The following is a 22,991-nucleotide window of genomic DNA, read 5'->3' as shown; positions in this document are numbered from 1 at the left end:
CCTCATGAGGGATCTCATGCAGAATCATTTGGATCCCCCAGGTGATGTATTCAAGTCCTTTCCAAGTGGCTATGCCTTGGTGGCCCCTCAGCTCTAGGGATGCACACGTCTTGGTGTGATAGGCTCCAGGAGGACAACCTTCAAGAAGAGGCCTGAGAAGGCCTTGGAAGCAGACCGAGGCAATTTAGGAAGGGGGTTCTTGGGTCCTGGGTGCCCACACTGACAGTTGAAAGGGTTGATCATGGGCTCCAAGGAGGCACATTCCTCTTAGCTCTGAGAACTCTTTACCCTTTGAGAGAAAGGGCATAGCCAGAGGATGGCTAGAGCAGAATTTGTTGTGTAAACCAGGGTGGTGTAGCTAGCAAGGTAGTGTGAAAACAAGGCCAGAGCTCTGTTACTAATCAACTATAAGACTCTAGGACTTTCCCCAGCTGGGTCCTTTAAGATGGTTTTAGGGCATTCCAGTTAAGTGGCATCCAATGGCCAACTAGGTAGGAACCACATTTTCGTCATCCTGTGATGAAGAAACAGAATGCAATCAAGTGAGAACAAACGGGTCCTGAAAAGGTCTGCCAGCAGTAAGGCACCCTGACAGGTAGCTGGGCACTGCTCCTGCTGGGACCTGGGTGTGTAGCAAGAGGAGCCCCAGTTGTCTTCAGGGTCTCCTATGAGACTAGAGTAATCTCTGACTTTAACCAAATAGACCCATTGGAACTTATCCCAGGTAGGGTTGTGTTGTCATCCAAGAAGTGAGACATGAATGCAGCAGGAAAAAGGAGAGAGCACCAGGAAGAAAGAATTTGTTAGGGTGACTCAAGCCAGTCCTGGCCAAGGGAGACAAACACTGTGTCCTGCACACAACTCTGCTGCTTCCAAGGTGTACCCAGGAGTTGGGTGGGATGGTTAATTCTCTAACCCTTCTCTGGCCTGTAAACAATGGCCCAGCAACTCGGTCAGTCTTATTGTTGTCATTTCATACTGAAAAAAAGTAACCTTCAGAAACTTTGCTTTCCCAGCTTCCTTGTTACTAATGAGGCTGCACACACCAGTTTCACACCAGAGAGCTATTTCCTCCTCAGAACATGAATCCATTGGTTTCTGCTTTATCAATTCACTTTGTTGGCCAGAATCAGGTCTTCAAGAGAATGAATGACTTTGGGAAAACGGAATTCCTGAGAGAGCAAAGCTGAGGTGCTGACCTTGTGCAGTCAGGCTTCTGGTTTCCCCCTTTCTCCCTGTCCTTTTTCTTTTCTTTTTTTTTAGAGACAGAGTGTCACTCAGTCACCCAGGATGGAGTGCAATGGCACTATCATGGCTCACTGCAGCCTCGACCTCCCAGGCTCAAGCAATCCTCCTGCCTCAGCCTCCCGAGTAGCTGAGACTACAGGCCACAGACACTATGCTTGGCTAATTTTCTTTTAATTTTGTGAAAATGAGGTCTCACTATGTTGCCCAGGCGGGTCTCCAACTCCAAGCCTCAAGCAATCCTCCTGCCTCGGCCTCTCAAAGTGCTGGGACTACAGGCATGAGCCACTGTGTCCAGCATCCCTGTCATTTTTCTTTTGCCTTCTACCATCTCTTTCTACCTTCCCCTTTACCTTACCCTTCTCTCTCCCTTCTGTTTGTCTCTCTCCCCGCCTTCTCCCAATCTCTCTCTTCCCCCTTTTCTCCTCCCTCTTCTTTCCCCTTTTGCTCTTTCCTGTCTCCTTTCTGTTAACTTTCATCTGCTCTCGCTTCCTCCCCCACCCCTTTCCCTTCCTTCTTCTCTTTCTCTCTAATTGCCTTTAGAAATAGTTGCTACAGTCGATGGATGGTCTAAATTTTAAAATGTTTGAGTCTGCAGTTTGTTAATATTTCCCCAGAATCTAGTTTCATTTTCAACCAGAGAATTTTATGTAATTAAACCAAAAATAGAACAGGATATTTCCAAAGAAGCATTAGCTCAAAGCCTGCTGTTCTCACCCTTCCACCCACCCCTCACTCACACACATACTGAGATTCAAGGCACAAATTCACGGTGATATAACCCCAATTCTGCCTGTATCTCTGTTAATTTATTTCTTCTCACAATTCTAGATGAGGCCTCATGGGGGAGCTGCTATCTCACTGTAGATAAACCTATACTGTTTCCAACAAGGACTGACCTTTACAGATTGAAATGAAGAGTGACTTTTGCTACAAGAGAAAAAGGTTCTGGGTTGTTATTTTCCTGCAGGTGTCTTTATTTTGTTTCCCTCAAGAGCCAACAAATACATTCTAATGAAGTTTGGAGCTTCATTTTACCTTAGCAAAATAAAATCTCAAACTGAAAAATAAGATGTTCATTGTAGAAAGATTTTACTTGTTGAACACTCAAATCAAAGAAAATTTCTAGTATTTTTTCTTTCCACAGAGAGGTTTCACATGCCGCATCCTCAGATAAAGAGTTCATTGCATATTAATTTCTTATAGCAACACCAGATACGTTATCCTAAAAGAATCCAGGATTGGGAAATAAAAATGAATCGTGGGCTAACTTGCAAATTAATTTACAAACAAAAATCTTGTCAATTTTTAAAATAAAGTTCCAGGAGAGAGTAAATAGAAGGTAATTTGATGTATCTTATTGCTGCAAAAGCTGATTTATCTGGCATTCAATCAACTGGAAATTTCTATGAATCTATACTTTGCTGCAGCTCCAAGACAGTGAGGATTGATGTTCCTATTGACCTAGAGGAACCAAGGATTCTCAGTGCCTCCTGAATCATCAACAAAGAAACAGTTTTGCCTAGTAAAGCCTTAGTTCCAAGCAGATATTTCCTGGGATTCTTTTTTTAAAAATTGATTAACTACAGCATTTTATATGACTCAAGATTATCTAGTATATGTTTCTCATTTGCAATCGGGGAAACTGAAGTCTAGAAAGGGAAAGGGGCTTCCCTAGGGTTACCCAGTTGTAGTCCTTTTCCAAATGTGTTCTATGGGATCCGGGTGGGTCCTGAAATACTTTCAGGGCCACCAGTTGGTCAGGGGTATTGATTGGCTATCCCCTGGCTCCATTCTCCTGTTTCAATTACAACATCTGTTTTTATCTGTGTGATAGACTTACTGTTCTGGGAATATTAAGCAAATGTATTTTCTTTCTTTGTAATCTCAGTTTCTCATCATTCGAAGGTTTCCGAATCAAAAGCCATGCTTGGCCAACGCAGATAGTAGGATTTCTTCCATAATAGGTAAAGGTTACTCCTTCCATCATTAAGGCTTAGTAATTAGCCTTAGCACCCCAGAAAAAGGAATTGGGTATAACATAAGGGAAGTCCCTACTGGAAAGGAAAAGGAAAGAAGATAAATCTAACCCTTTCTAAATGGATGCTGTAAAGAGAAAGACGTCTGATGGAGAGGAACTAGGTGAGACACATGAGCCCTGACCACCCCCTATAGGCTCAAGTCCTGGAGTTGGAAGGCTGTTACACAGAGAAAGGTGAAAGCAAATAAACGTTTGCTGCTCATTCCCTGTTTAGAGCCCTTGGTCTAGTGGGAAAGTGACAGTAATGAGGAAGGTAATTAGATGGAAACTTGGCTTTTCATGACCTTTACATGGTATGCAGCAGATGCAGAAATTTCCAGATATCTCACATATGGGAAGGCCAAGAGAAGCCCAAGGTAAGGCCAAATAATTGGCTGCAGGTAGGTACTTTAATATTGTGATAAATGGGCTCCAAGAATGAATGTATAAACCCCAAAAGCCAGATGGGACCAGTTTTTTATTTTTATTTTATTTATTTTATTTATTTATTTTTTTTGAGACGGAGTCTTGCTCTGTCGCCCAGGCTGGAGTGCAGTGGCACGATCTCTGCTCACTGCAAGCTCCGCCTCCTGGGTTCATGCCATTCTCCCGCCTCAGCCTCCCGAGTAGCTGGGACTACAGGCGCCCACCACCATGCCTGGCTAATTTTTTGTATTTTTAGTAGAGACGGGGTTTCACCATGTTAGCCAGGATGGTCTCGATCTCCTGACCTCGTGATCCACCTGCCTTGGCCTCCCAAAGTGCTGGAATTACAGGCGTGAGCCACCGTGCCCAGCTGGGACCAGTTTTTAGTGATCAACGGTTCCAGGACCAGACCAATGCAGACATTCCTCTGCAGAGACAAAAGAAGAATCAGAAAACATCAGGGAGATCTGAGGTTCAATTTGTCTCCTTCCATTGTGAAATGAACTAAGCCACCCTTTTCAACAGGAAGAGGATCAACGGGATGAGGAAGCAATATGAAAGAATGAACATTTACCTCAAAGAGAATTTAACTGCAGATTGTCTAGTATATGTATCTCATTTTGCAACCGAGGAAACCGAAGTCCAGAATGGGAAAGAGACTTCTCAAGGGTTACTCAGTTGTGGCCCTTTTCCAGATGTGTTCTATGGAGTCCTGGTGGGCTCTGGATATACTTTCAGGGCCACCAGTGAGAGAGGGGTACTGACTGGCTATCCCTTGGGTCCATTCTCCTGTTTCAACCAAAAAAGACTGCTTAAACCAGTCTTATTTAAGGGTTTAAAAAAGCCGCAGGGCTTTCAGGCTCCCACTGTTTCTTCTTCCTTTGCTCTTTCTTGACTACGTTTAGGGTTAGGTCAACTCAGAGCAACCTGGACACAGGAGGCAATATGATGAGGTGGAAAGCATACTGGAAAGCTAGGAGAGCTAAGCTGAAGTACTTGGTTTTGCAGTTAAGTCCCTGTGACCCTGAGCAAGTTACATCACTTTTCTAGGCTTCAGACTGTGTATTTATAAAATTGGTCTGAGGAGTTCCATGAGATCTCTTTTACATTTGCATTTTGATGTTATAGAAATGCCAACATTTTCTTTGGTGGACTCCAGATCCCCTTCTAAATTCCTCCTCGACTCTAGCAGTTAAGAATAAAGTTTTTTTTTTTCTCAGTTATGTTAACTTTATTTAATAGGCTGAAATAGTCTCAAAAATCTTTCTCTTCATCAGATGTTTACAAAACTTTTGGCCTTTGAGCTCCAACCTGGAGCTTTACTCCATCTATAATATGATTTTCCTGTTATAGTGCATTCTGAAGTTCTTCTGAAGAAAACTGAACCCAACCCAAACCTCTGTGAAAGCCAGTCTCCTTGTCAAAAAGTACAACACACTTTTGGATATGGCCAAACTGTGCAAAGCCACCATCAGCTGATTCGACGCTGCAGTCCAAGGAATTTTGCTAACAAAAGCAACCGGCCTACTGATACTTGTATGAAGCACCATGGCATCTTTCCCTGCTAAGGCAGCCATCTTTAGGCTGAAAAGTTCTTTTTTTGTTGTTATTTGAGTTCCTTGTATACTCTGGATATTAGTCTCTTGTTGGATGAAGATTTTGCAAGTATTTTCTCCCATTCAACAGGTTGTCTCTTCACTCTGTTGATTGTTTCCTTTGCTGTGCAGAAGCTTTTTGCCTTAATGTAGTCCCATTTGCCTAATATTTTGTTGCCTGTGCTTTTGGGGTCTTAGCCAAAAAATCATTGCCTAGACCAATGTCCTGGAGTGTTTGCCCTATGTTCTCTTCTAGTAATTTTATAGTTTTGGGTCTTACATTTATGATGAGAGATAGGGGTCTTGTTTTATTCTTCTGGGTATGGATATCCAGTTTTCCCAGCACCATTTATTGAAGAGACTGTCCTTTCCCCACTGTATGTTTTTGGAACCTTTGTTGAAAATCAGTTGACTGTAAATACATGGGCTCATTTCTGGTGTCTCTGTTCTGCCCCATTGGTCTGTGCGTCTGTTTTTATACTAATGCCATGCTGCTTTGGTTACTATAGCCTTGTAATATATTTTCAAGTCAGGTAGTGTGATGCCTCCAGCTTTGTTCTTTTTGCTTGGAATTGCTTTGGCTGTTAGGGCTCTTTTTGGGTTCCATATACATTTACAATTCTTTTTTCTATTTCTGTGAAGAATGCCATTGGTATTTTGGTAAAGATCACATTGAATCTGTAGATTGCTTTGGGTAATAGGATCATTTTAATGTTGTTAATTATTCCAATGCATGATCATGGGATGTCTTTTCATTTGTTTGTGTCATCTTCTATTTCTTTCATCAACTTAAGAGGTCTTTAACCGTCTTGGTTAAATTTATTCCTATGTATTTAAATTTTTGTAGCTATTGTAAATGAGATTGTTTTCTTGACTTCTTTTTCAGGATTTTTTAGATAAGACTTCAAAAGTACAGACAAGAAAAGCAAAAATAAACAAATGAGATTACATAAAATTAAAAAGCTTCTTCTCAGCAAAGGAAACAATCAACAGAATGAAAAGACAAGCTACAGAATGGGAGAATATATTTGCAAACTACACATCTGACAAGGGGTTAATACCCAAGATATATAAATACAAGGAACTCAAACAACTAAATAGCAATAACAGTAATAATAATCCAATTTAAAATGGGTGCTCCAAATAGACATTTCTCAGAAGAAGACATACAAATGGTCTCTTCATATGCATGTATATGAAAAAAATGCTTAATATTGCTAATCATCAGGAGAATACAAACCAAAACCATGAGATATCATCTTACTCCAGTTAAAATCATTATTATAAAAAAGGCAAAAACTAACAGATGTTGGCAAGAATGCGGAGAAAATGGCTCTTTTATTCACTGTTGGTGGAAGTGGAAATTAGTACACAGCCATTATGGAAAACAGTATGAAAATTTCTCAAAAAAACAAAAAACAGAACTACCATACTATCCAGCAATCCCACTACTGTGTATCCAAAGGAAAAGAAATAACTATATCAAAGAGATACATGCACCCTCATGTTGATTGCAGCACTATTCACAATAACAAAGATATGGAATCAACCTAAATGTCCGTCAGTGGCTGGAGAAAGACAATGTGGTATATTTACATAATGAAATATTATTTGGCTATAGAAAGAAGGAAAGCATGTCATCTGATGCAACATGGATGGAACTAGAGGTCATTATGTTAAGTAAAATAAGCCAAATTCAGAAAGACAAATTTCTTTTTTTTTTTTTTTTAATTTTACTTAAAGTTCCAGGATACATGAGCAGAATATGCAGGTTTGTTACATAGGTATACATGTGCCATGGTGATTTGCTGCACCTATCAACCTGTTATGTAGGTTTTGAGCCCCACATGCATTAGGTATTTGTCCTAATGCTCTCCCTCCCCTTGCCCCGACCCTGCAACAGGCCCCAGTGTGTGTTGTTCCCCTTCCTGTGTCCATGTGTTCTCATTGTTCAACTCCCTTTTATGAGTGAGAACATGCAGTGTTTGGTTTTCTGTTCTGGTGTTAGTTTGCTGAGGATGATGGTTTCCACCTTCATCAATGTCCCTGCAAAGGACATGAGCTCATTCTTTTTTATGGCTGCATGGTATTCCATAGTGTATATGTACCACATTTTCTTTAACCAGTCAATCAATGATGGGCATTTGGGTTGGTTCCATGTCTTTGCTTTTGTAAATAGTACTGCAATAAACATACATGTGCGTGTGTCTTTATAGTAGAATGATTTATAATCCTTTGGGTATATACCCAGTAATGGGATTGCTGGGTCAAATGGTATTTCTTGTTCTAGATCCTTGAGGAATCGTCACACTGTCTTCCACAATGGTTTAACTAATTTACATTCCCACCAACAGTGTAAAAGTGTTCCTATTTCTCCACAGCTTCGCCAGCGTCTATTGTTTCCTGACTTTTTAATAATCACCATTCTGACTGGTGTGAGATGGTATCTCATTGTGATTTTGACTTGCATTTCTCTAATGATCAGTGTTGATGAGGTTTTTTTCATAAGTTTGTTGGCTGCATAAATGAGAAAGACAAATTTCTTATATTCTTACTCATATGTGGTGCCTAAAAAAGTTGATTTCATGGAGGTAGAAAGTAGAACAATAGATACCAGAGGCTGGGAACAGTGAGTGGGTGGGATGGGGGAATGAAAAGCGGTTGGCCAATGGGTACAAACATACAGTTAGATAGAAAGAATAAATTTTAATGTTTGATAGTAGAGTAGCATGACTATAGTTAACAACAATGTATTGTATATTTCAAAATAGCTACAAATGAGGCCTTGATATATACCATACTACAGATAACGATAAATGCTTGAGGTGATGGATATCCTAAATACTCTGACTTGTTCATTGCACATTCTATGCATGTAATAAAACATCACATGTACCCCATAAATATATATAAATATTACATATCAATAAAAAGAACAATAAAAAGTAAATAGAATTTTAAAAATAATATGAGTTCAAGAGATACTTAGCCTCATACAGTGACATTCCTTGGTGAGGTCACAATAACTTTAGGTCTGGTTCCTGGCCTTATCATTTCAGGGCTTGGAATGGGTCAGTGAACACCGAGGAAATCAAGCTATGGGGGCTGACTCAGTTAACCAGATTCACAAGAGACTGATAGAGTTCTCAGTCTTTTCAAGAATTCTAGCTCTTAGGGTCTAGAGGAGGAAGTATAAAAGAAAACAAATACCTGCATGATTTCCCAGCTTCTGCAAAGACTTTATGCATGTCACAGTGCCTTGAGCACAATGGGACTTGGGATGTTAATGTTTTGCACCTAAATCCAAAATATTACTCATATTTTATAATTCGAAGATGTTTGTTCAGGATGTTGTTTTCCTCTTGTTGATGCTCTGCTTATAAGGACCTACAGAATGGAGCTTTAAAGATCAGTCACCTTCGTGATTGACTTGGGCCCTTCTTCCTTACCAAGCATCAATAATCAGTTAAATGCCCAGGATTTTAGAACTTCTGCATATTAGCTAGATAGAAGGTGAACTATCTGGGTGTAAATGAACCACAGATAGTAACCAAATGGCACTAGATAAAGCATGCAGGAGCCCAGGAGATCAAAAAGGAAGAAATAGTAACTAGGTTGTCTTAATCACAGGTTAAGCCTGGAGCCCAAAACAGAAAACGATTTTTTTCCCATAGACTCAACACATCTGAATAGAAAACTATTTTTTTAAGATGAGACCCTAACAGTATAGACCATGATGCAAACACATAATTTAAACTGAGAAATTGAAACTGTTCTCTGCCCTTTAGAAAACTATATAAAGGAAGCAAAGCTTCTAGCAGGAGGTGACTTGGGGAGCGTAAACTCAGAGCAGAGAAAATTTGATGGCCTTCATGGTCAGTGTCAGCAGCTGTGACAGCTGATGACACTAGGAATGAGATGAGAATTATTATTATTATTATTAGTTTTTGATGACTAGGGCCCCAATGCTCAGGCAAGGCTACAGACTTGGGACTCATTCCAACTCTCACTTCTTTGGCTTGATTCCAAGCAAGCCTCACCCATCTGTTGCCACATAGTTGCTTCAGATAGTCCAGTCACTGTGCAATTGAGAAAATTATATCTTCATATTAATTACATTCTATTTCCTGGGAAGTATCCTGAGATGTTGATGGGTGCTATGGAAATATCCAAAGCTGTGAGCAAAATGCTTCTTCTTGTGTCTTATATTCTCTATCACAAGCTGGTTTGTACTAGCGTCAACCTCATAGGATTGAGCTTGTCCTCCTGTGGTTCCCTGTGCATATTCCTTTCTACCGACTAACAACAGCTACCAGACAGGTTCTCTTTATTTACTGAATTCTGGAAGAGGACCTCTTATCAAGATGGTGGCATATGTTTGAGATAGAAAATAGTCCAGGGAATCCACTTTGCTCTGTAAATGTAAATAAATATAAGACCCGATTATAAAAGGCAACTCCTAGATAAAGGTTTTTTTGTTTGTTTGTTTGTTTTGGTTTTTTTTTGTTTGTTTTTTGAGATGGAGTCTTGCTCTGTCGCCCAGGCTGCATGACACATGGCAACGATAACATCTTGAACATATTTCTTCACTTTTAAAGCTCCATTTCTTGATCTGATAAATGGAATACGTCCACTGATTCATTATAAAAAGCCCATGAGATTATGCATGGTATGTGCCTGACATAAAATAGGTGTTCAATAAGCAATGCGCATTTTACCTTTTTCTGTTTCCTTTTGTTAGGAAGCACATATTTCCCAAGTTCAAATGGCTACACACTGCTTTATTAGTTTATCATGGCTGCTGTAACAAATTTCCACAAACTTAGTGGCTAAAAACAATGAAAATTTATTCTCTTATAGTTCTGCACCTGAGTAGTCCAGATTGAGTCTCACTGGGCTGAAGTCAAGGTGTCAGCAGGGCTGGTGCCTTCTAAAGCCTCTAGGAGAGAATTTGTATTCTTACCTTTTCCAGCTTCCAGCAGATGCCTGCATTCTTTGGTTCATGGTTCCTTCCTCACATTACTCAACTTCATGTCTCCTTCTCTGACTCTGACCCTCCTGCCTCCCTCCTTCCCATATAAAGACTGTTGTTATTGGGCTCACTCAAATAATCCAGGATAATCCCCGATTTTAATTTCCTTAACTTAATCACATCTGCTAAGTCCCTTTTGTCACATATCACAACACAGTCACAAATTTTGTGAATTAGAAGTTGGACATCTTTTGCAGGGAGGGCATTATTCTGCCAACCACAGATGTTATGGAAAAGATGTAAGTTTGATGAGACCTGCAGTTCAGGTCCACAGTTAAGGGCTGGAAAGAGACAACTCTTCAGCTGAAGCCAAGACGTGTTTTCTCTTGCAGTCCTTGAAAGAATGGGCACATAGCAGGGGCAGTTGGATCAAGACCAATACATCTCGGGGGCAGGGTGCTGGAGAGAGGACTGGGATGACACATTTCCACTCATATTTTGTTCCAAGATAGTTTTGAAAACACCAAGTGTTTTCAAGAACATTTGCTAAACATCCAGAAGTACCCAAGTGTTTGGCTTTAAAAGAAAGACTGTCACAATCTAGCCCTTGGGGTCTACAAAATTACCTATCAGGGAAATCACAGAACAGAGTAAGATGAGCTAGCATATGTGACCCAGAGGATCACACAGAAACGTAATCCTAGAGTTTTCAGGGTGTACAATAATGGACTCAGTCCTTCTCAACCTGATTGGGTTTGGGCTCTCTGCCAAAGGAGAAATGGATTTGCTTTAATGTACATCCTCACTTTCAGGTTCTGGGGAACACTTTAGACGCCTGCATCAACCTGGTCCAGGGATTAGTATATATCTGCAAAGAGCCCTTTCACCAAAATCATGGCATGAGATAGATTTCTTCTCTTCTAATCTGTATTCCATCTATTTATTTTGCCTGTATAAGCAAAATATGAACTTTCATTTTGTTCCTTGGCTTCTGCATGTCTTGTTTTGCCCTAAACAATCCTGGATGTAGGATTCAACTCCTCATCTTGTTCCCCTAAAATATCCACTTCCACAAACATGGTAGTGTGTGGTAAGGATATTACTGAAGATTTCATAGCAAACACGGAAGAGAGGATTCATACCACAAACTCCTTGGTTAACTATGGAAAAATTTCCCACTAATGATTTCTTTCTCTCATAGTATCCCCCATCACCTTGCCATACTGCCTCTGATGATTAGCTGTCTACCTCTCTTTTATCTCATACAGTTCCTGTACCTTCACTAATTCCAAAGGAGCCAAAAGTGTGGTAGCAAGTGCTTTCCCTAGAAGCCAAGCCTGCAATATGGTCAAAGCCTTCAAAGGGAACCCTGAGTAAACTTAACTCCAGCACTGGTCTAATTCTGCCAAGTCGTGCCATTCATCTTTTGTCCTCTGAATTGCTATTTGTTAAATAGAGATTTTGGATATGGTTAAAAAATTAATTTCTCTTGAATTTCTTATCCATTCACATTATTTTTGAGGAAACGTTACTGTGCCTGGGATGAGAGATGTCAGCTAGTTAAGGAAGTTGAAGTGAAGTGAGAGTTTCCAGGACACCATTAACAGTCTTGTGTGGTCCAAGGAGTTTCCAGCGCTCGGCTGCAGAGAGAAGCTTCCTTGGTGATCACTGATAAGCAATAACTAGACCACAGACTAATTGAAACCTTCCCTAACTGTCCTATGTTTGAAAGTGGGAAATTAATCTTCCCCATTCTTGGTGCCAGAAAGAAAGAAAAAAAAGGTGAAGGAGTAGTTAGATATGTTAGTTATCAATTCAGGCATAGTCAGAAGATGAGCACTCACAGTTTCTCTCCCATGGAAGCATGGGGTTGGTTTTGGAGTCTGGGAGGCACTGGTCAGAATGTTGGTAGCAGACTGAGAAGACAATGAAAGTGTAGCCTCTTTGGGTTTCGACCACCTCTATACCTTCTCCCTTGCCAATTAGGAGATCTGAGTGGTGTGTTCAAAGCCAAGGAGCTGGGCAAACCCTGTCACCAAGCTAGATGGGGAGACGCTGACCAGAAGTTGATCATGCCTTGTACAGGCAAGATGACTAAGAAGAAGAATCTAGGTCAAGGACTAGCACACAAATCTCTGTTTCTGACCTCTCCCTGTGTGTGCTCATTTATTTTATTTAAAAATTAAAAACAAATATCTTTCATAGTACTTACATCTAACCAAAAAATTATAGAAATATTAATCATAGTTCTAAGAAAGTGATATGACAATGGCAACTAATAGAATAGAAGGAAGACAATAATATTTTGAACTTCCCTTCTTTCTGGTCCATCCAGAATTCTCCTATCAAGCAGACCTCTCTGGGGTGCTCAATACATTATGGATCTACCAATTCCTTAGAGAAAAATGTTTTTGTTAAAGAGATAGCTATATTTACTTATTTTAAAATAGAAAGCACTATGGCAACTGAAAACATGGTTTGTAATAACCTTGTATCCAGGACGGTTCACATAAAAGGCCCAGGCAATAAAAATGGATTAAAAATGTGGAGAGTGCTATAACGAACTTGAATCTTAATTCATATCCACCTCAACTTTTTGTGAGAGGATCTGATATGGTTTGGCTCTTTGTCCCCATCCATATCTCATCTCGAATTGTAATCCTCATGTGTTGAGGGAGGGAAGTGATTGGATCATGGGGGCAGTTTCCTTCATGTTGTTCTCGTGATAGTGATTTCTCACAAGATCTGATGGTTTTATAAGGCACGGTTCCCTGCTCTTGCATGCTCTCACACTCGTCTGCGGCCATGTAAGACATGCCTGCTTCCCCTTCCACCATGATTACATGATTGCAAGTTTCCTGAGGCCTCCCCAGCCATGTGGAACTGTGAGTCAATTAAACCTCTTTCTTTTATAAATTACCCAGTCTCGGATATTTCTTTGTAGCCATGTGAAAACCGTCTAAGACAGCATCTCTTCAGTGTGAGTTACATTCTTTTACATTTCTTAAAAATGTGAAGTTGGACAAATTCAGAAACTTGGTCAAAACTCAAATTGAGATGGTGAACAATCATGAACAATTTTCTCTGTAATCTCGTAATAACCCTTTGTGTTTAGACACATCAGGCACAATGTAAACTTTCTACAGAAAAATGTGTGTGCAAATTCCTGGGATTGTGGGCAATAGTGACATTTTAGTAATAGTAACATGTATTTTGAAAGTCAGTAAAATGTTATTTTAAAAAATCCCATCCTGTCCATTTTTCTTTTTTTTTTTTTTTATTATACTTTAGGTTTTAGGGTACATGTGCACAATGTGCAGGTTTGTTACATATGTATCCATGTGCCATGTTGATTTCCTGCACCCATTAACTCGTCATTTAGCATTAGGTATGTCTCCTAATGCTGTCCCTCCCCCCTCCCCCCACCCCACAACAGTCCCTGGAATGTGATGTTCCCCTTCCTGTGTCCATGAGTTCTCATTGTTCAATTCCCATCTATGAGTGAGAACATGCGGTGTTTGGTTTTTTGTCCTTGAGATAGTTTACTGAGAATGATGTTTTCCAGTTTCATCCATGTCCCTACAAAGGACACGAACTCATCCTTTTTTATGGCTGCATAGTATTCCATGGTGTATATGTGCCACATTTTCTTAATCCAGTCTATTTTTGTTGGACATTTGGGTTGGTTCCAACTCTTTGCTATTGTGAATAGCGCCACAATAAACATACGTGTGCATGTGTCTTTATAGCAGCATGATTTATAGTCCTTTGGGTATATACCCAGTAATGGGATGGCTGGGTCAAATGGTATTTCTAGTTCTAGATCCCTGAGGAATCGCCACACTGACTTCCACAATGGTTGAACTAGTTTACAGTCCCACCAACAGTGTAAAAGTGTTCCTATTTCTCCACATCCTCTCCAGCACCTGTTGTTTCCTGTTTTTTTAGTGATGGCCATTCTAACTGGTGTGAGATGATATCTCACTGTGGTTTTGATTAGCATTTCTCTGATGGCCAGTGATGATGAGCATTTCTTCATGTGTTTTTTGGCTGCATAAATGTCTTCTTTTGAGAAGTGTCTGTTCATGTCCTTTGCCCACCTTTTGATGGGGTTGTTTGTTTTTTTCTTGTAAATTTGTTTGAGTTCATTGTAGATTCTGGATATTAGCCCTTTGTCAGATGAGTAGGTTGCAAAAATTTTCTCCCATTCTGTAGGTTGCCTGTTCACTCTGATGGTAGTTTCTTTTGCTGTGCAGAAGCTCTTTAGTTTAATTAGATCCCATTTGTCAATTTTGGCTTTTGTTGCCATTGCTTTTGGTGTTTTAGACATGAAGTCCTTGCCCACGCCTATGTCCTGAATGGTATTGCCTAGGTTTTCTTGTAGGATTTTAATGGTTTTAGGTCTAACATTTAAGTCTTTAATCCATCTTGAATTAATTTTTGTGTAAGGTGTAAGGAAGGGATCCAGTTTCAGCTTTCTACATATGGCTAGCCAGTTTTCCCAGCACCATTTATTAAATAGGGAATCCTTTCCCCATTTCTTGTTTTTGTCAGGTTTGTCAAAGATCAGATAGTTGTAGATATGCGGCATCATTTCTGAGGGCTCTGTTCTGTTCCATTGATCTATATCTCTGTTGTGGTACCAGTACCATGCTGTTTTGGAATGAATCCAGGAGCTGGTTTTTTGAGAAGATCAACAAAATTGATAGACCGCTAGCAAGACTAATAAAGAAGAAAAGAGAGAAGAATCAAGTAGATGCAATAAAAAATGAAAAAGGGGATATCACCACCGATCCCACAGAAATACACTCTACCATCAGAGAATACTACAAACACCTCTATGCAAATAAACTAGAAAATCTAGAAGAGATGGATAAATTCCTCGACAAATACACCCTCCCAAGACTAAATCAGGAAGAAGTCGAATCTCTGAATAGACCAATAACAGGTTCTGAAATTGTGGCAATAATCAATAGCTTACCAACCAAAAAGAGTCCAGGACCTGATGGATTCACAGCTGAATTCTACCAGAGGTACAAGGAGGAACTGGTACCATTCCTTCTGAAACTATTCCAATCGATAGAAAAAGAGGGAATCCTCCCTAACACATTTTATGAAGCCAGCATCGTCCTGATACCAAAGCCAGGCAGAGACACAACCAAAAAAGAGAATTTTAGACCAATATCCTTGATGAACATTGATGCAAAAATCCTCAATAAAATACTGGCAAACTGAATCCAGCAGCACATCAAAAAGCTTATACACCATGATCAAGTGGGCTTCATCCCTGGGATGCAAGGCTGGTTCAACATATGCAAATCAATAAATGTAATCCAGCATATAAACAGAACCAAAGACAAAAACCACATGATTATCTCAATTGATGCAGAAAAGGCCTTTGATAAAATTCGACAACCCTTCATGCTAAAAACTCTCAATAAATTAGGTATTGATGGGATGTATCTCAAAATAATAAGAGCTATATGCGACAAACCCACAGCCAATATCATACTGAATGGGCAAAAACTGGAAGCATTCCCTCTGAAAACTGGCACAAGACAGGGATGCCCTCTCTCACCGCTCCTATTCAACATAGTGCTGGAAGTTCTGGCCAGAGCAATCAGGCAGGAGAAGGAAATAAAGGGTATTCAATTAGGAAAAGAGGAAGTCAAACTGTCCCTGTTTGCAGATGACATGATTGTATATCTAGAAAATCCCATTGTCTCAGCCCAAAATCTCCTTAAGCTGATTAGCAACTTCAGCAAAGTCTCAGGATACAAAATCAATGTACAAAAATCACAAGCATTCTTGTACACCAATCACAGACAAACAGAGAGCCAAATCATGAGTGAACTCCCCATTCACAATTGCTTCAAAGAGAATCAAATCAAATACCTAGGAATCCAACTTACAAGGGATGTGAAGGACCTCTTCAAGGAGAACTACAAACCACTGCTCAATGAAATAAAAGAGGATACAAACAAATGGAAGAACATTCCATGCTCATGGGTTGGAAGAATCAATATGGTGAAAATGGCCATACTGCCCAAAGTAATTTATAGATTCAATGCCATCCCCATCAAGCTACCAATGACTTTCTTCACAGAATTGGAAAAAACTACTTTAAAGTTCATATGGAACCAAAAAAGAGCCCGCATCGCCAAATCAATCCTAAGCCAAAAGAACAAAGCTGGAGGCATCACGCTACCTGACTTCAAACTGTCCCTTTTTCAAAGCCTATAATAACTGTGTATAAGGGTTACTGAATTACTGTTGGGATTATATTGTTGCAGGAAAATAAGTGCACTTTATCCTTCCTAAGCATTGATTCCTTTCTTAGAGCCTAGGTTGATGAACTGACTCTTTGGGCCACAGGGGTACAGTATAGTGTATAGATTTTCAGAGTGTGGATGCTGACTATTGGGAAAGGGGTTCCTCTTTCTATTGATGGTGCTTCCCATCTGGCACTTACAGTGTCTGCTTTCAGGCTCCTGGGAGAGACTGAGCACATGCAGAAGACATTCCAGCTAACCAAGTTTTCATCCCTAAACTGTTTTTTCCTCACTGAAACCTCATTCACTTCTCTTCCCTGATGAGCTGGAATGGGCAATTTCGAAGGAAAACACAGATTTCTCTTCTCTATCTTCTTCAGAGCCTGTAGCCAGTCCTGGGAATCCAGCCAGCCCCCTATCATTTTCTCTCTAGGCCCTACCTGGTTCTCTCTTGGCTTTCCGAGATGACGGTACCTCCAGGAATGTTGTGCCCCACCCAAAGTACAGAAACAAAACAGGGGAAAGGACGGTCCACTTCTTCCTTTTCTTTTTTGAGATGGAGCTTTGCTCTTGTTGCCCAGGCTGGAGTGCAATGGTGCAATCTTAGCGCACTGCAACCTCCATCTCTTGATTTCAAGCAATTCTCCTCCCTCAGCCTCCCAAGTAGCTGGGATTACAGGCATATGCCACCACGCCTGGCTAATTTTTTGTATTTAGTAGAGACGGGGTTTCACCATGTTGGTCAGGCTGGTCTGAAACTCCTGACCTCAGGTGATCCACCCGCCTTAGCCTCCCAAAGTGCTGGGATTACAGGCATGGGCCACCGCACCCAGCCCCTTCTAATTTTAAATATTTCTTTGCTTTTGTCTTTTCTGGAAAGGTTCCAGCTAATCGCTCAATGCTGTGATACCTTCTGCTGAAAGGGAGGAGGTGATAGCATAACAGAGTGCCTCCTCCCAGGCTTTATCATTCCCTACTTGTAGGCATTTGATAGCTCCCATGGTGCCCTCTTACTAAAGAAGCTGGGATGTGATTTCCCGGAGTTCTTCAAATAGCTCCTGGTAATTCTTGCCTTACCATCCTTTTCACAGAGTTTCTGAATTTCCAAGTGGAGAGATTTCCAAGTCTAGGAATTTTAATGTAAGAATTGGTTGGCACTCTATCTCTGGGAAATGAACAGTAGCTTTTACTTGTGCATTTCTCAAAGGGAGTGAAAGAAGTACTTCTAAAAATCTCATCTTTCAATTAATTTTTCCATAATTCTGTTCATCATTAAAAAATAGGGAGTGCTAATTAAAGCATTAAAGATAAACACTCCAGAGAAAATGGAAACATTCAGCTGAGGATCTTCCTTAATTCATATAGAAAAGTCCATATTAGCACAATCGACTGCCTTAACAAGTTGAAGTGAAACTAGTACTATTGGTTCTATAAATCAGTTCCACTCAATGATGGCCAAGGCCTTCCCAAGATATTGAGGAATATTTGCCCATGAGAGCTTATAACTGTAAACAAAATTTTCTAATCCCTGTAGCATGGTGTGAAGTTAAGAGTTGAATGGAAAACTAAGCTGGTAGTAGGCCAAAAGGATGTCACTGCAAGGAGTAATTTGGTGGGTCAACCCTTTAGAGTTAGGTCATACAGCAGCAGGCTTTGGGGATGCTATTTGCCAAATAACCTAAGAAAGAGTTTCTTTTAATGTGTGTATACTTAATAAAGGTATTATGGATCTCCTACCCTAATTTCTAGGTCAGGCCATTCAATTTATCCTCCCTAAAGGCTTTTTTGGAGTATCAGTGGAAAAAAATTAGATCAGAGAAACCTCTAGGTAGCACTGCTGTTTTGCCACCTGACAATCCTGCATTCTTTTCCAAGGTTTGTACACAATGGTTTTGGCTTTAGGGCCCATATCAACGTTCTTTCAACATTTTTTTTAATCCTGAGGAAGACAGTCTTACTGATGTTCTCTTGGGTTTTATATAATTTGAATTAATTTAACATACACCATATTTTTCTTGTGCCATCAAGATTAGTTTAACTTAAGAGAGTTGGGTCCACTCCAGTATTTGTTATACAGACCTAAAAACAGTTATTGAAATGCTTGACAATAAAAATGTATTTTGTGTACTGTAAGATTTTCTCAAGGGATATATCTTTCTTGGGGGGCACAAGTCACAAGCGACTATTAGAATTAAATTGATAATTAGTATTAATATTTAACTTCCCATTGAGAATTAGATATTAAGAGCTACGGCAGTTCTTCCTAATTAAGTAAAGAGGTAAACATTCTGAGACTCCAGTAATGTCTGATTGTTGAAAGTACTCTTTATTAATTTGACCTCTTGAGGACTTTTAGCATGTAGCAAATATAGATGTTATGGTTGTTTGCTTTCCAAATAAATAGATTATACTGAGCTGGAAATCTTTTTGAATTGGTATATCTTGAATGGATCTTTTATTTAATGAGTACCAGGTGAATTTCACATTAAATTTGTTTAGCTTCTGGCAATCCAATGGAAGTAAGTCTTCTGTCCTTCACAGGTAATATTTATGAAAATTCATCAGGTGAAATAATACATGAAAGTATATAAAGAATAACACATTGTCTTTTATTTTATAATTCGTAATCATCTTTGCATGCTTTCTGTATATTTCTGGTGGTCATAGAATAAGTAACAATATATTATATAAATATATAAAATAAAGCACATTAGAAGTATAAGCAAGAGGGAAAATAAAGAATTCACAACACAGTCAGATTTTATAGTCATTATATTTCACTGGAAAGCAAAATATCTCTTCTTTGCCTATTACCTTCCACAGGCTCAATGTTGGCATTGGAAAACAAAGTGCTGAGTATGGCACTTCCTGCCTGATTTCCATGATGTATGGGCTAAATCATCAGGGTAGATAATTTGAGTTCATCAGCCATATTGAATTTGTGTTTTAATGTGAACACCTTATCGAGTCCTGGCTTATGAACTTCGCAAATGATGTGTGTCTCTATGTTAGTGTGCTTTGACTTCTGGCCCTTGAAAGCAGACAGCACATACAGTGTCCCACATTCCAAGGCCTCAAGAGATGGAGAGACTGAAGGGCAGAGCACTGCATGTGGAGGGAACAGCATGGAAAAAGGCATGGGGTTGGGAAAGTATGTTCAGCAAACTACAATGTATCTGTAGCTTGTTTAGAAAAATAGGGTTTATGTTGGAAAGTAATGGCCTAAAAACTTATGGTGGATTTGTAATGCCAAACTCCTGAAAAGTAAACTTATTCTGTCTAGATCAGGAGTAGGCAAACTATGGCCCTTGGGTCAAATCCAGCTGGCTGCTTTTTTTTGGAAAACAAAATTGTATTAGAACACTGATAGACTAATTCATTTACAAGTTGCCTATACTTGTTTTCATGCTGTAACAGCAGAGTTGAGTAGTTGTGACAGAGATGATCTAGTCCATAAAGTCCATGACTATAACAATATATTCATATATAAAATACTGTACATTAGAAATATAAGCAAGTGGAAAACAATGAATTCACAACACAGAAATTTTACAGTCATTACATTTCACTGAAAAGCAAAACATCTCGTCTTTGCCTATTACCTTCCATAGGTTCAGTGTTGACATTGGGAAACTAAGTTCTGAGTATAGCACTTCAACAATATTTGCTGTTTACATTTTGAAAAAGTTTGCTGACACTTGGGCTAGGCAATGGGGAATTTAAAATGTTTGAGCAGAGGAATGACAAAATCAAAATAGTAACACATGATAGTTATTCTAAAAGTTGCAGGTAGGAGATTTGATACTGAAAGATTAGTTAGGACGATTTTGTAGTATAACCTGGATTTTAAAAACTGAGATGATGGCAGTGACAATAAAATGGAAGAGACAGATGTGAGAGACATTGTACAAGTAGAATCAACTCTGCTGGATAAGAGTTGCAATGTGGAGCAGAAAGAAGGAGAGTTAGATGATTGGGGTTTTATTTGTAAGACACTAACTGGATGTTAGTATTATGAACTAAGATAGGTCACATGGTGGGGCTATCAAATTTCAGAGGTGAGGCTAAGTTGAATATGGGTTTGGACATGTTGAGTCTGGTATGCCATTGTGACATTCAGGTAGTGTCCAATAGACATGAGTTTAGAGCTGAAAAAGAGATCTGGGCTGCAGATTAGGAATTATAAGTTATTTACAAGCAAGAGAGTTTAAAATCGAAGGAGATAATGAATACGCTGAGAAGAGAATATTAGAGAATAGCCACATTTGCTGTTGGATAGGAGGAGGAAACAAAGAAAATACAGGGAAGCGGCCTAGGAGATGAAAGGAAATGCAAAAGCATGTAGCGTTCCAGAAGCTTAAACAAGAGATTCAAGAAAAAAGACATTGTCAGTAGTATCAGAAGCTGCCAAAGTGTCTGGGAAGTTGAGAAACAAAAAAATAACTTTGGATTTTGCATTCAGAAGCTTATTGGTAGATGTTGAGAGAACAGTTTTGGTAAAAGATAGAGACAGAAGCCAGGCTTCTAGAGATTAAGAAATAATTAGTAGAGGTAGAAAGAATGGCCTATTTTGGGGAGAAACTTGACTAAAAAGGAAGGGGGAGAATGGGAAAACAATTTGAAAAGGTAAAATATCTTACCTTCCTCCCTCCCTATGGTCCGCCCTTGACCCTCTTACCCTAAGTCCTTGTCTGCTGAGAGAAGGGAGGGAAGTGGGGCTGGACAGAAGCAGGGCCTAATGGTTGCTTATTGGAGATTATTATTAAGAAAAAAAGCTTATTGGAGCTTTTATTGTAGGTCAAAAGCTTTCACTGGATGGAGGTTTCAATTGGATGGTGCTTTCCTCTTTCCCTTCCACTGAGCGATTCTAGATCCTCTGGCCAAGCTGAGGTAGTTAGGTTGTCTTGACTGCCAATAAGGCACGTTTAGAACATAATCATAGACATCTAAAGCTCCATATGGGTACCCATATTAAGGTAGAAACCTTAGCTTGATAAGGTGCTTCATGTCACTGTAGTCTGCACAGGTCAGGCCTGTACAAAAGGCCTGCACAGAAGGCCTGTACAAAAGATGGCTAATCTCGACAAGCATTCCTCTCTTTAGTAATTCCTGCATTTCAGGGATCTAGAGTTTTGTTCATTTTGCAATTTTGGGAAGTGTTGCTTGGGGGCTCCACATGTGTAGTGCACCTACTGGAAATAGTTGATTTTCTAGCCTGTCTTGGTCAAAGGCCAACTGGGTCAGATTGCATTACACTGGTCACTTGAGACCAAGAAAACATCAGTTGGGCCATAGAAAAGCGGACAGCATAAACTGTCATTATGCAGCGTAAATTAAAGTTGCAGAAGTTATGAGAAATGATCACATGGGAGGCAAAAGACTGTTGAATTTATATTCCAAACTCAGGTATTTTCCTGGCTTTAAAATTGGAATGTCTGAAGAATGTCTGAATATGTCTCCAGAGAGTCAAATTAGGACTGATTGGGGCAGGAGTTGGGGGGAGACAGAGGGAAGCAGAATTTCAGCTCAACATATGGAAAAGCTTTTAGGCCACTAGGACATTATTCTAGAAATTGTTGTTTAGGCATACAAATTGGAAACCTAGTGGTGACTAACATTTTGGCATACACGTGGAGAGTATGCACAGAAAAAGCACTGCTCTGGGAATGGGGGTTTATTAGACATGCAGGGTGATCTACCCTTCTCTGGACCTATTTTCCTGTTTGTAAATTGAAGAAGTTTAACTAAATGATCCTGGAAGGCCTTCTAGCTTCAATATTCCAAGATCTGATTTTATTGTACATAGTGGTACAATGTCTTTATGGGGAAGAGGTGAGAATCTGATATTTCAATTATTTTTTAAAATGGTCCTTATGAGGCAGATACTATTGTAGCCCTCTCTTTTTCCATTGAAGTTGTGAAAAACCCTGGGGATCTGACGTAATGTAGTCTAATTAAAGCTTCTTTTTCTCTCTCTTTGTGAAGAAAAAAGATTGACTAGAACTGTATCAGATGGTTGAGAGCACAGGCTCCGGAGGAGAGCTGTATTGGAATTCTGACTCACTCCTCGTAGCTGTGTAACCTTGGACAACCTGCTTACTCCTCATGAGCCTCAGGTTACTTACATAAAAAATTCGGATGGTAATCAAACCTACATCTGAGATTGTTGGAAGAATCAAATAAGATTGCCACAATTTTAGGAGGGCTGTGGAGTGTGGGAAAAGACCACATACCTACCTTTGTTCAAAGTAAGGTTAGGTGAAGTTACCTATTCATTTCTTGAAGGAATTAAAATATTAAAGGAAGTGCAGTGGGCACACAGAGAAAGAGAGGAGCAAGTATGGCTTTCCAAGACCCCCTGAGTCACAGCACATCTGCTGAGGGTACTGTCTTGTTGAAGGTGAAGTCCACTCAGATTTCAGAAGCTGTATTTTTATGTTGCTCTACCATCCTTTGTTCTT

General features: G+C 39.7%; 1 pseudogene; it reads right to left on the bottom strand.

Annotated features, from left to right (window-relative positions):
• Nucleotides 1-4,945: 4,945 nt before the first annotated feature.
• LOC100606576 lies at nucleotides 4,946-5,268 on the bottom strand (annotated as a pseudogene).
• Nucleotides 5,269-22,991: the final 17,723 nt, after the last annotated feature.

This window comes from Nomascus leucogenys, chromosome X, assembly GCF_006542625.1.
Source record: "Nomascus leucogenys isolate Asia chromosome X, Asia_NLE_v1, whole genome shotgun sequence".
In the NCBI taxonomy this organism is placed as follows: domain Eukaryota; kingdom Metazoa; phylum Chordata; class Mammalia; order Primates; family Hylobatidae; genus Nomascus; species Nomascus leucogenys.
Note: the sequence above shows the minus strand (reverse complement) of the source record. Positions and strands in the feature narration are given on the sequence as shown.